Genomic DNA, 14,448 nt, shown 5'->3' with positions numbered 1-14,448 from the left:
TTTAGAAATTAAACTATGGAGTCTGGATTCACTTCTTGCAGACTGTGTATCCTTGAGCAAATTACTGCACCACCAACTACTTCAGCTTCCTCATCTGGAAAACAGAGATCATATTAACTAAATCAAATAATTGTTGTAAAACAAGAAATACACATAAATTACAAGACTGACACATGGTAAGCACACAACATATGTTAGTTTTTAAAATTATTATCATGAATAAACCTAACATGTGGTAGAAACTGTGATAGATCCTGGTGTATAAGAATAGTAATGCATAGTCTCAGACTTAACAATTGTATAATATAGTGAGATAAAAATAAAATATAATAAAAATGATTACATGCTGAAATAAAAATATATACAAATGACTATGGAGAACAAGAAAGAAAAAAAATTAAAGACCTATTCTTTCATGGGGATTTCTCATTTTTTGTTGCATTTCATATCCGCCCTTTTAAAATAATTTTTAAAATTGAAATCTGGATACATACAGAAAAGTGTGCAAATGATAAGCATGCAGCTCAGGGAATTTTTACAAAAGGAAACATTGTAGGAACTACCACTCACCTCCAGAAACAGAACACCATCAGCATGCAGAGTCTCCCTCAGAGGAAACCACTAAGATGACTTCTATTTCCTTAGACTAGATTTTACTCTTTCTGAACTCAACATAATGTAATTGCCCAGTTAGGACTCTTCTTTCCCCTGGTTTATTGCATTTAAAATTGCATTTGTGAGATTACTTCATAACAATCCATGTGGCGGTTATTTGTTCATTCTCATTGCTGAATCATGTTGTATTTTAGATCTATTCTACAATTTATTTGTCCATTCTGCTGTTAATGAAAACTTCATTTTTCCAGTTTGGCTTATTGTATGAATAGTGCTGCTTAGATGTGTCCATATATAAGGACCACATCTGTCAGTATTTCTGGTGCAGTCACAGACACATTTAGATTTAATAGCCAGTACCAAACTCTTCCAAAGTAGTTGTCCCGATTTACATGCTTACCTGCAGTGTATGAGAGTTCTAGATGCTCCAATTCTAACCAGCACTTGATATATTTCATATCACATTTGAATGTCTCTATATAAAATATTTCATGGACTTTGTCTAATCATGACTTGTGATATTGCTGATAGTTTTTAAGATACCTTCTTAAATCAACTCCTTAATATTTAAGCATATTAATCGGTTACATTATGCTTTACTTTCAGATTGAAAAAAAATGGTAATCTCACATAATATGAAACACTGAGAGGGATATAATTTCCAAGCCCCCAGAGATGAGTCAGCTGAACCTGAGGCTAAAATGACAAGCACATCAGTGAATGATAAACCAGCTGCCAGACCTCTTAATATGCAAGTCATTCACTGAGATATCAAAACGTGGAAAATATAATGCTCCTACCAACATTTCTTGCTGAATTAATGCCCAGGTGAGTTCTTCTGAAATAGTGCAGTTGTATCTTAGCAAAAACAAGAAGCAGTAAAGCATCCTACTTATTAGGATCCAATTTGCCACAGCAGCAGTCAAGCGCTTCATTTTCTCCCAGTGGTGATGGGAAGGGAAAGGTAGGGATAGAGAAATTTAAATTAAATTCATCGTGCAGTGAACATTTGGAATTCAATTTTGACAGCTCTAATTATACCTACCTTACCATCACAAGTTCATTAAGTGAGTGTAAAGGATTAAAAACTACACATTTATTTTAAAAATTATGCCATTCTTTTTCTGCTGCTGATCTAATCTCTCTTCCTCCAATTTAATGCTTTTGTGATGGAGATGTTCGGGATTTTGGAAGGAGAAGATCTATTATTTCTTGAATAAACACACAAACACACAAATACGTAAACATACAATTGGAAAGTCATGTTACATTTAGATATACTTTTTGAAGTGCGATCAGCATAAAATGTCAAATTCAGATATCTACCAATGACATTTTTAATTGCCATGAGCTATCCAGTATTAAAACAAATCATTTGCCTTTTTTAGGTCCTAAACATGTCTAAATTGTAATTGCTGATAAAATTATTAATTATGCAAAGTCACATTTTGTCATCATTTTTTGCAAACTCGAGAACAGTAACTTGGAAACTGAGTTACCTCTCTGCTCATGAATGGAAGAAATATATCACTCCTTTTATATGCCTACAACTTCTTCAGTCTTGAAGTTGGCATATATCTTATGGTAATATTTATCTGTTTACCAACATATTGCAATAAGGTTTATGCCTAATATGAGGTATCCTGGTGAGTTAACTTCTTACTATGACCACAATTGTGGGTTTGAAAACATTAGAAAAATACATATATAGGCCACTTTTGGCATAACAAAAAAGCAGAGGACTTGTTTTCTCCTTAGCATTTACCTCATATCATTTGTCTGGCATAAAATAACAAAGGGATGTGTGAAATTGCACTATGCTTCTGTGAAAGAATTCAGCATTTTAACTTAGGAAAAATATTCAAAATTTTAATTAACATAGGAAATGTCAAGTTCTGTGGTTTCATTCTTAAAGAAGAAAGTGTATATGGCAAATATCTGTTTTTCTTATGTAATGAATCCAATTAAACATTTTGTATGTAAATCCTTTAAGGAAACTTTAACGTTTTCAGATAACTTTCATAGATGACAGATAAGAGTGCCTTATAGATCCTCTGTTCCCTCAAAGGTTAAATTCATTGCTCTCAATATTTAACTGAAAGCCAAGGGAATAACTAGGCATTACAGGAAATTGACCATTACTATGTGTACTAGAAAATTATCCAAATCTTACTGTCTCAAATTTTTTCTCTAAATTGAAACAAGCATAGTTGAAAGGTAGAGGGATGTTTACATGTATATGTGTCTGCGCATGTACACGCGTGTTTATGTGGAGTAGATGGAAACAAAAAATTAGATTTTTGAAAGTGTTTTAGCATGTGCCAATGACATCAGAACAGAGAAAATCTTCACAAACTTCTAAAATCTAGCAATCTTCTATAAGAGTTTATACAATGGCTTTGTATCCAATATGATTCATTATTCCTGACAGCTAAGGAAATAAGAACGTGTAAATGACATTTGTTTATGATAGGTGTGGTAACCTTTTGGTGGTTACACAATTCAGCTCAACTCTGAAATTAGATCTAACAATATGGTAACCTGGTATGTTGCCAACATTTTTATCCAGAAGTTAGAAAATCTGGGTCTCAGTGTGGTATTTATTAAAATCATCAGCTTTTTGGCCTTTGGTCCTTTGTTTCTGCAACTTATTATTAAGTTGAAGATTTTACATCAGACTGTTTATAAAACACCCTCTAGCTCTAGGATTCTTAGAATGCACTTAATAAGTGTTGAAGACTTCTAATACACTCCAAAATTTTGTGCAATGCCATATGGAGGGTGTAGAGGAAGTAGAGTCTGTAATCTATGCTCCTAAGGAGCTTAAACATCCAATTATGTTTATGATGATATTGTGTTGGAAAATTTATTAAAATAGTTAGTCTATGAATCTAAAGAGGATTTAGGAATTGCTTAACCAATTATTTTCACTTATATTTCCCTTTTGTGTATGATCCAGAGTGATATAAAATAAAAACTATGCTTAAATTTAAAAAATCCAATTATGTTTGATTCAATAAGTGTTAAGAATCATCTCCTGCCAGACACAGTACAATGGCATATTTGAAACAACGAATAACACAGAGCCAGTCTCTGCCTCCACTGAACTTGTGGAAAGGACAGATGATTAAATTCATACTTATGACCACTTTTGATTAGCATTATGATTGATAGATGAAGTGCATAGAGCTTCAGGAACACATATTTCAGGAGACCTAAGTAGTGTGGAAGGTCAAAGAATACCTTCTGGAAACTATAACCTTTTGACTAAAACGTAAAGACTGAATAGGTGTTAGCTATGCCAACGGGAGGAAAAGACCATTCCAGTTAGAAGTGAACCACGTGAACAAATACCAGTTAGTAAGAGAGAACACTGATTATTAAAAGGAATAAGGTTAGCAGAATTGCGCAGAATGTAAGATGAAAATAGATAAGATTAACAGTTTCAAAACATCAGTGAAAAATCTAAGCTGGCATGTTCTAGGTGCTAATTTGGTCAGTGCAATTCCAAATATCGGAGAAGAGTTGAAAGTACTTGATTTCAAAAGGAAGCATGCCATACTCAACAGAAGAGGCATGGCTTTATATGAGCCTAGAAAAAAAAAATGTGTTAAAAAGAAAGCAGGAGAACATTTCAGATGAGGAATATTAAGCAAAATACAGAGGGTGAAATATTTTTTTATTGTCCACACTTTCCACATTATAAAAGAACCAAAGAGTAATTTGCCTGACTTTTTAACAGCAGTTTATTTGAAAAAATAAAAGTGTTAAACCATCAGTCATAGGCTCAGGTTTTAAGAAATTAAGTTATTTGCGGATGCTTCTGGGGGTGAGCTTGAATGAGAAAACAACTTATTTCTTCATCATTCTCTCAAAATTCACAGCAGTTTTCTTCGTGTTCATCTTAAAGATTGCTACATTGCCTACAATTTCCTTTTGTCTTCATACAAGATATCATTTGTTAACATCTCAACAGGTGTGATAGTACTCCAGCGTAGTATAATCAGTTATATATATATTTTTTCCTCGTGATTTTACTTTTTTATTTTTTATTTTTATTTTTTAATTTATTTATTTATTTTTTTTTTAAAGAATTTCACTTTATTTATTTTTTGGCTGTGTTGGGTTTTCGTTTCTGTGCGAGGGCTTTCTCTAGTTGTGGCAAGCAGGGGCTACTCTTCATCGCGGTGCGCAGGCCTCTCACTATCGCAGCCTCTCCTTGCGGAGCACAGGCTCCAGACGCGCAAGCTCAGTAGTTGTGGCACACGGGCTTAGTTGCTCCGCGGCATGTGGGATCTTCCCAGACCAGGGCTCGAACCCGTGTCCCCTGCATTGGCAGGCAGATTCTCAACCACTGCGCCACCAGGGAAGCCCACTTTTTTATTTTTTAAGCATAAAAATACCAAAGGCACATTGTGGCATTCCCATCACATAAAAGCAGTGAATATAAACCACATCATACAATTAAGAATCACAAACACACAGAACATGGTAATAAATTAAGTAAAACAACTGAACTAATTAACATACTTCCAAAGCAGACTTATAATTGATGATAGTAGGATCTGGAATAAATGTTTTATTCATCTTTGAGGAGGCCACATATCATTTTTCTGCTTTCCTCTCTATTACCAACTCGGTATAGGAAACATCTTCCTTCTGTTGAGCATGGAAAATGTAAAATTTTGAAATTTTGAAACACAGTATTCCAATAAGTTAAAATCATTTGTCATTTTGTAAAAGATGAACATGATAACTTACTAATGTTTTTATAGAAATAATAAAAATTCCAAGTTCTAGTTCAAGTGTATTATATATTGCTTTAAAATCTACATGCTAAAATTCTGTTTATAGAAACAATGTATTATTTGATTGATGTAACACTAAGGAAGATTTGTTTAGTCCCTTCTATGTGCAAGGTTTTACCACTTTTATTATCTGCACTAACTCCATGAGTGACCTCACCCTCCTCATCACTTTATAGGTGAAGAAGCTGTCATTCAAAGATAAGAAAATGAGTCAAGGCCATGGTACTCAAATTTGGTGAAGGTGAAGCCCAAAACTAAAACTTCTGACCACAAATATCATATTCTCTCCATTATCAAAATAGATACACATTTTCAATCATTAATGGTACCCAGAGATGATGTTCTGGGAACCAGAGCATAAAAGAGAAAGCAAGAATAAATGAAAACCAGAAAACTAGCATCAACTGACAACCAGAGAACTAGCATGGCCTAGTTTTCTAAAGAAGTAACTCTCACTTTCATATAGGTCTGTTGCCTGTGTTCGCCTTAGCTAGATTAGGCTGTGTTATTTTCCTAAAGATGTATGCCCTAAATATTTCTCATATCATTCATTACTTTTGAGGTCTGATATGGGAGAGGAACTAGAAAATTATGAACCCCTGGAGCATCAAGCCATATAAAGAGTGGTGAGAGATGAAGTGAGTTTACCATTTGCAATGCAATTGTTTAAAATATAAGTTGACATATTAATTTATAAACTAGGTTTTATAGATCTTTAATTACTGTTCAAAATAACTGTAATCAGATTTCAGAAGAACTGAAGATGAGTGAAGATAGAGCAAAAGATTCAGAGAAGCTGCACTTGGAGAGCAAGAAATAAAGCCAGAATTACCCTTTGTCATGGAAGACATGGCAGTCACCATACAACAGCTGCACAATGGCCACTGACTTCCCCCTTATTACTGGCCTTCTTATATTACAGATAGAAAGCTCAGTTGTCCAACATCCCCTGCTGCTAAGGTTGGATATATGACATAGTACTGTCCAACGTCATCTAGATAAAAATCCCTGGGGAAGATATCATTTCCCAAATTAAAAGGAAACTTTACTCAAGTATAAAGGTTTTCATCCATCATTCTTCCCCTGATTAAGAAGAGACCATGATACTGAAGATGCAGTATCCACCTTTAAACCAATGAAGCCACAAGAAAGCAGCTGTAGGCCTACACATAAGAGTTATTGAAGGGAAAAGTGGAATGAACATGAGTCCCTGAGTATTTTACTGAATTTCTCTGCCATCTCTTTAGAATCTATCTCAGGATTTCTTTTGGGTGGGATAAATACAGGATTTATTTAGATCAGTGTTTATCATGTTTTCTATTACTCTTGCCAAATTCATTTACCACTGATAAAAAACACAAAGAGAGTATAGATTAATACTAAAAACCAATAATATTTATCAAGTGCCTACTATGGGCTAAATATTGTCAAAATTATTTGTATATACTACCTCTTTAAATCCTTTAAGTTTCTTTAAAGTCTGTAATAAAATAACTATTAACAAACCTATGATGAAGCTCAGAAAATTAAGTAACTTGCCCAAATTGCCAAAATTGTCAATAATGGAAGTGGATTGTATAACTTGTTGTCTGACATGAAAACCTACTGTCTAATCAACTAAGCATGTGATATATATATATAATGGAATATCACTGAGCCATAAAAAAGAATAAACTCTTGCCATTTGCAACAACATGGATGAACCTTGAGGGCATTATGCTGACTGAAATAAGTCAGGTAGGAAAAGATAAATACCATATGATTTCTCTTATATGTGGAATCTAAAAACAAAACAAAGCCATAAACAAACAACAGCAACAAAATACAAGTTCATAGACAAAACAGATTGGTGGTTTCCAGAGGCAGAAAGTGGGGAGAGGAGGTGGGAGAAATGGATGAAGGGGGTCAAAACATTAAAAAAAAATTTTAGAAGTGTAAATCGTAACTAAATTCCAAGAAAGAGCAGGATTGTTTTTCATAAAACAACTTCATTTGTAAAACAAGAAGTGTATAGCCTCTGAAATTTTTTCAATGTCAAAGGGAAACATGAACATGGCAGCTATGAATGTGGAGGCCAATTCTGAGAAATAAAAGATTGAAATTAAGAGTAAAGCCAAATACTGTTTCCACAAGATAGAATAAACTGTGCAGCCTAGTTCTGCAGCACGAAGAGAACAGTAATGAGGAAATGAGGGTTCTTTGCTTCTCAAATTTTCATTGTTCAATTCATAAATGTATAAAGACCGAGCACTCCCCAATTTTTTAGAATTTAAACTTTATAATAATTGCCACTGCTTTGAGTGCCTAATCTATGTACATATGTATGCACATGTCTGTTTCTGGGAATGTTTCCTTGTTTAATAATAATTATTTAAAATAAGGAAACTGAAGCACAGAGACTAAAAATAAACAGCAATTGCCTTTCCTTAATTTAACACATCTTATAATTTCTGAGCTGATTAGAATAATATATTAGAAGAGACGCCTAAGAGCCAAATGTAGATAAAAAGCCTAAGCCATCTTTGGAGAGGAAATAAGAATTGTGCAAAAGATGTCAATTTCTAAATCCACAGGTTGTGGGCTCCATGGAAGTTGAAGAAGATGCATATGAAAATAGAGCTAGAATAAAATTTTTGTCTATAAAAAAATAATAACGGCTAGGATAGGGCTTCTTCCATTTCCTAATACATTGGTACACCTAATACATACAAATTAAAAAAAAAAATAGTTTGTGTTGTATATGTTGGTCCTGGTAGAGTGCAAGTTTAGGAAACTTTTAATAATTTCTTAAATGTAGTAACTTACTAATTAGTAATTCAGTTTCAAATGTGTTATTTTACATCCCTGGAGTTATTTCTTTATACACTATCACTCTAGTACAACATATACATGTACATATCATAGGCAATCATCTATACATTCATCAAATATACATTGACAAAGTCTATTCTGCCATATATTAGAAGATTTACAGGATGATGTGAGCCTATGTCTTAATCTTTACAAAAAACTTTCAATCTAGAATGGGAGGCAAGATGCATAAACAGGACACTGCTTGTTCATTATATATAACATTTTAATTTAGTTTATTTCTCAGTATCTGTGACAAACAAGTGTATGCAATATCTAATCACTCTGCCATCCTTTTAATAAGAATTTTTACATTTTTAGTACTAAGGTAAAATATATATTTTTATAAACAGCAAATATTTAGATTAAGTTTCAGTTACAGGATTACTGATGAAATAGATTACTTTAGGAAGTAATAATGTTACAGCGTCCAAACTCATATGCTCATCACACAACGAAATCAGGAGATGAGGTGTTGGGGCAGAAAATGGTGGACTAGTGTCCCAAAGAACCATCTTAACCAAGTTAGAATTCAGGCTTCTTTTTACACTAAAAGGGAAGGGGTTTTGGCTAGATGTTGCAGACTTCTTGGTGCCAACCAGATCGCATAGGGGATGTGGTAATCTTTTGTTCTTGCAGCTGTCCATGTAGGTCTGGTCAGAATGTTTCTATAAACCTCAACAAGACAAATGTTATTTTCTCTTCCGCAACCTTTTATCTCTATATGAATGAAAAGTGTTATGGCTTTAAAGGTTAAGCCTGGGAGGCAGAGCCTTGAGAAAGGGCTACTATGTATATGTCAGACTATAGGCAACATTCTTTCACTGATTGACTAGACAAAGGTGCAGAGCCAACATGACTAAGCATAGGCAACAGAGCACAAAACCTTAGATCTAAAGGAATATTTCCAATATGGAGTCAGGTTTGTTCTTCTCTGTTACAATAACTTCCCTCTAATGCAGTTTATTCCACATGGTCCCCCTACCAGGATTCTCCATTTTAGTAAGTGTCAGATGCAACTATCCAGTTGCTCAAGACAAAAAACCTAGGTATCATTATCGGTTTGTCATTTTTTTTCCTTGTCACCTCGAAAGTCCAAATCACCATCATCTTTTACCTGCATTAGGGCAATAACTTGTCTCCTAACTAGTCTTCAAGTTTCTACACTAGACATTCTAAAATATTCTCAAAAAAAACAAACCAAACCAAAACAAAGAACACCCAAGGTCTTTTATCCTAAAATGTTAATCAGATTATTTGCTTATTTGTTTAAAATTGTTCATAACTTCTCATTATAGTTAGAGTTAAGTCTGTCATACAATTGTTGTAGAGAAAGAATTTTCCTTTACACTTCAAAGGTTCTTTCAGCTGTCTACTAATCAAATCAACATGAGACAGATTAACAGGAAAAAAAAAACACACCCACATTTAATTTTGTACTTTTGGGAGCACCACATACATGAGAGGTTCAAAGACAGAAAGGAAAAATGAGGTATATATGCCATTTTGAGCTAAGGAATGTGATAGGGGCCTGGGGCTCCCAAGGACAGGAGGTTAATTCACAGGACAATAAGAAGAGCAGATTTTTGGTGACTAGGTATTTGCCCTGCCATATAGATGGTTCACTCAGATGAAATTTATCTCTGGTAATAATTCTCATACTGGGAAAGCTTCCCCATTTCTATTCTTCCAGGTAGTTAAAAGAAGGGCAGAACTTTCTATTGAGGCCACAGAGTCTCATTTGCCTATAGCTCAGAATAATCCATATGGCAAAATGGTAACATTTGGGGTGGCTTGTTCTGAAATCCTTCACAATGCACACCTGACCTGGCCTGATCTGTCTTACGCCAAATTTTATTATTTTATTAGTTTTTTAGTATACAATTTGAGTATATTTTCTTTATACAAGTTGAAACATAGCAGGTATGGCTAAATTTGGCTTTATATACGCTTGGAACTACTGTTATTGATTATATGTTATTCATGTTGCAAATATTTTATTACATGCTTTTGTGCACATTTTAAATATAATTATAGCATTATTTTTAAGTAGTTTAAAATTTTGTTCAGTCAAATTTACCAGTTTATTTCTTCATGATTTGTTCAATACACTTTTAATACTCCAAATACATAAACAAATTCTTCTATAACTATAATTTTAGTTGTATCTTTTTTCATTTAGGTTTTTCACTAACTTAGATATTTTTTGCACATGTGTGTATGTCAGTGATTTGATACTGGAATTCCAAAACCGTTTATTAAAGACATCATATTTTTCAAATTCAAATTCAAGTATATGTATGGCTCTGTTTTAGAAATCTCTGTTCCATTGTTCCATAGGTCTAGTTATGCCAATAGGAACATTATGCTTTTTTTAAATTAGGTCTTTATATTGTATTATCTGGTAAGATGAGCCTTTCCCTTCTTTATAATTATATTTCAATATTTTTTTGCTTATTCTTCCTCATGTAAAATTCCTCTTGAATTTTAGAAATTTTAGGATGATTTTGTCAAGCTCCAGAATTTGGAGATTACATTAAATTGTTGGGGGGAAAGAATTGAAAGTTTTACATGATTGACTTGTTTCATTCATACACCTTTGTAGCTTTCCATTTATTCAGATTTCCTTCATGTACATCAAAAATTTATAGTTTTATTAGTAAGAATACTGCACATTTCTTACTTAGCTTGCACTTTGGTACATATAGGTATTTTGCTTTGTACATATAGGCATGTTGCTTTTATGTTTAATATTATAATTAAAATCTTTATGTCTGTTGAATAGGAAAAATGTTGATTGTTTTAATGTGAGAACTAAGGTATATCTTGCTCTTTTGCTAAACTCTATGGAAAAATAGTTCTTAATATTTGACCATAATAATTACTACACAACTTTTTCACGAATGTTTTGCCTTTAGATCAATATTTAAAAAGGAACATTCTTATAGCATTTGACTATATGCTGTAGCACATAAATTGTTTTAATTAAAAAATCAAACTTGTAAGTATGATCATCTCCATTTTATAGAAAATGAGGCAATAAAAAATTTAAAACAATGTCCAAGGTCACAAAGTACAAAGGGGTTCTTTTAGGATTTATATACAAGTTTTCCTAAGTTCATAACCTCCATCTACAACCTCTAAAAGAGTATTAAACAAAATGGGAATCTCTCTTTTATGCAGAGTAAGGTATTAAAACAAAACAAAACAAAACAAAAAGGAGAAGGACACAGGCATACACTCCCTTGTTGTCATTTTTCTTCTCCCAGGCTCCATTCCTGGGGAGTCTAGAATCAAATGACCAGAGACCCAAAGGAGTGCAATTTCAAAGGTGTAAGAATTGATTATTCTACTGAAGCTTTATAAAAAACATTTGACTATGAAAACAATTGGACCACTTGCAGCAATCTTGGGTTTGTATCCAAGCCATATTTTCACCCCCTCTTCTTGTTTCTTTTACTTCAACTGCTTATTCAATCTTAATCAGCAATGTGGACCATGGTAAATCACTTTAAACATAATTTACAGCATATCTTGCAAATTAAAATATTTTTGTGAGACTGGAGGTAGTAGAATAGTCCTCATTTATTCAGAGTAAAATATCCCTGTATTGATTTTTGCTGTTGCATTTTTAGGTGGAATCATTGCAGAATATTGACTCTTCATCACATTGCATTCTTAAGGAAGATATAGCTATACAGATTAAAGCTAAAGAAAGTTTTCAAATTCTTACCACATACTGTAAGGCTGAAGCATCACCTTAAGAAATACAGGATTACTTTCAATCTTCGCTGGCACCTCTTTGAGGCACATATTTTCAAAAGATTTAAACTTAATGGAGTATTCCTGCAAAAGTTCATGACCACAAGGAGAAACTCATTCATCATTACTTAGTGTGTGTAGCTCTCATAAAACAAGTTTAGAACAGACTTTGGATTTCAGGAGACATCTTCCGATTTCACTGAAATCTGAAAGCAGGGATGAAAATTCAGGTGGATCACCTCTCACCTTGTACTGAAGCAATACAGAAGTTACAGCCAAGTAAGAGAGAAGGTGGATTATCCTCTCTAATGCCAAAAAAGTATATTTATAATACTGTCATTGTATTTACAAATGTCTTCTGTAGCTGCAAAAATGTGTCCAGTTTACAAGTAACTATATGTTTATTAGAAAAACAGTATTTTATTTTTTACAATTTTTTTTTGCTATTTGTTCTGCTATCATTTCCCCTTAATAAACTAATAAATGTAACTTGGATACAATTAGACATGAATAAATTCAATTTATTTGGTTAATTCATCTTATTGTGCTCTTAGGTCAATTTGCTATTTTCAGTGAGGCAACACATTACAAAAGTTTATGTAGTAGAACTTGGCTAATAACAAATACTATATTTCAAAGGCGCTAAATGAAAATGTCTTTAGACTAGACTTCAGATATTTTGCACAAGCTAAAATTGTTGGAATTTAACACAATTGAGAAAGGCCAGGCATACCTGGCATTTTGCTGCTCTAACAAAAAAAGAAAAACATTATTTTCAAAAGCTTAGCCCTTCTGTCAAACAACTAAAAAGCAGTTCTTCAAGGAAAAAAAACTCAACAAGCTAGTATTTTTCCTGATGACATTCTGGGCACAATTTTTACTTTATTATGTCTTTTCTCCAATGTAACTACCCTTTCAACTTTTTGGTTGTCCATCAGAAAATTATATATATACATATATATACACATTTGTAAATATACCACACTCACCTCTTACCACAAATATAAACATAAGGTACATATTGATTAGCATCTTACATTTCATATTAATATCTTGTTATTCATTAAATATACCATAAATAAAATGTGTATAAAACATTAATGTAGATGTAATGAATTATTATAACCTGAGCTACAATATAATCACCTCCAAGTTTAATAAATACAACATTGCCAATACACACACACAAACACACACACAGAGTGCTTGCAAATAAATGGTAATTCTCCTCTCTCTATTGGTAAAACAAAGCTGAATTTTAAGATATTTTCTCCTTTATTTTTTCCTTTATCTTATCATCATTATATGATAACTAAAATCTATAGCTTAGTGTTGCCTGTTTTCAAATTTTATTAAAGGTATTCTTTGGTGTCTAACTTTTGTTAGTTCAATATTATGTATTTCAGATTCAAACATATTGTGTGTAGCTATAGCTCATTAATTTTCTTTGATGTATGGTGTTCTATTATATCAACAGAATACAATTTCTTTATCCATTTCTTGGTGGACAGAAATTTGAATTGTTTCTAGGATTGGCACTTGTGTATAGTATATAGTGCTGTTCTTTATGTTCTTTTTTAAAAATTTACATATCTTGGAGATCTTTTCATATTTGTGTGTGTTGTATATATGTTATCATATGTACAATAAATATATGTGTATGGTATATATCTGTACTATATACACATAAATAAACATGATACATACATAGATTATATATATATATATGAGTGTGTGTGTACACACACTTACACACACATATATACACACTGTAATATAAACATATTTCTTTTAAATGGCTGCACGGTTTCCATTTTGTGGATGTAACATGTTTTTAACCTGTCTCTTACTGAAGAACATTTACAATGTGTTTAATCGTTTGGTATTACAAGAAATTCGATTGTGCCTCCTACTACATTTGTCTTTGCACACATGTACAAGTGTATCTGGAAAACAGATGTCCAGTAATGGAATTTCTAGGTCAAGTAGATAGTACCTAGACTTCTTAAATAGCTATTGTTACTTTTTTTCAAAAGAAATTACATAAACTCATACTTTTGTGCCACATTTAACATATTCTATTAATTTTTTAATTCAGTCACTGTTTGAATCAATAGTTTTAATACCTACTGGGTGCAGTTTGCTAGGTGAGAATACAGGAAAGGTATTTGTAGGAGTGAAGATATTGTCAGAATACCTTATTTCGGTAATTGGAGTAACTTAATATATGTCAAGACTATCTACTAAAGTCAAGCAGAGGTCTTTTGTTTACTGCGAAGGCTTAAAATTGATGAGCATACAGAGAAATATAAATTACCAGCCACCAGACTACAGATAAATGGAGTCTCTGCTTCTTTGTGGTGGTGATGGTTTAAAATTAATGAGAAGAGGAAAGGGGGTCATTATTTCAAAA

This window comes from Balaenoptera acutorostrata, chromosome 18 (genome assembly GCF_949987535.1).
Source record: "Balaenoptera acutorostrata chromosome 18, mBalAcu1.1, whole genome shotgun sequence".
Taxonomy (NCBI): domain Eukaryota; kingdom Metazoa; phylum Chordata; class Mammalia; order Artiodactyla; family Balaenopteridae; genus Balaenoptera; species Balaenoptera acutorostrata.
Note: the sequence above shows the minus strand (reverse complement) of the source record.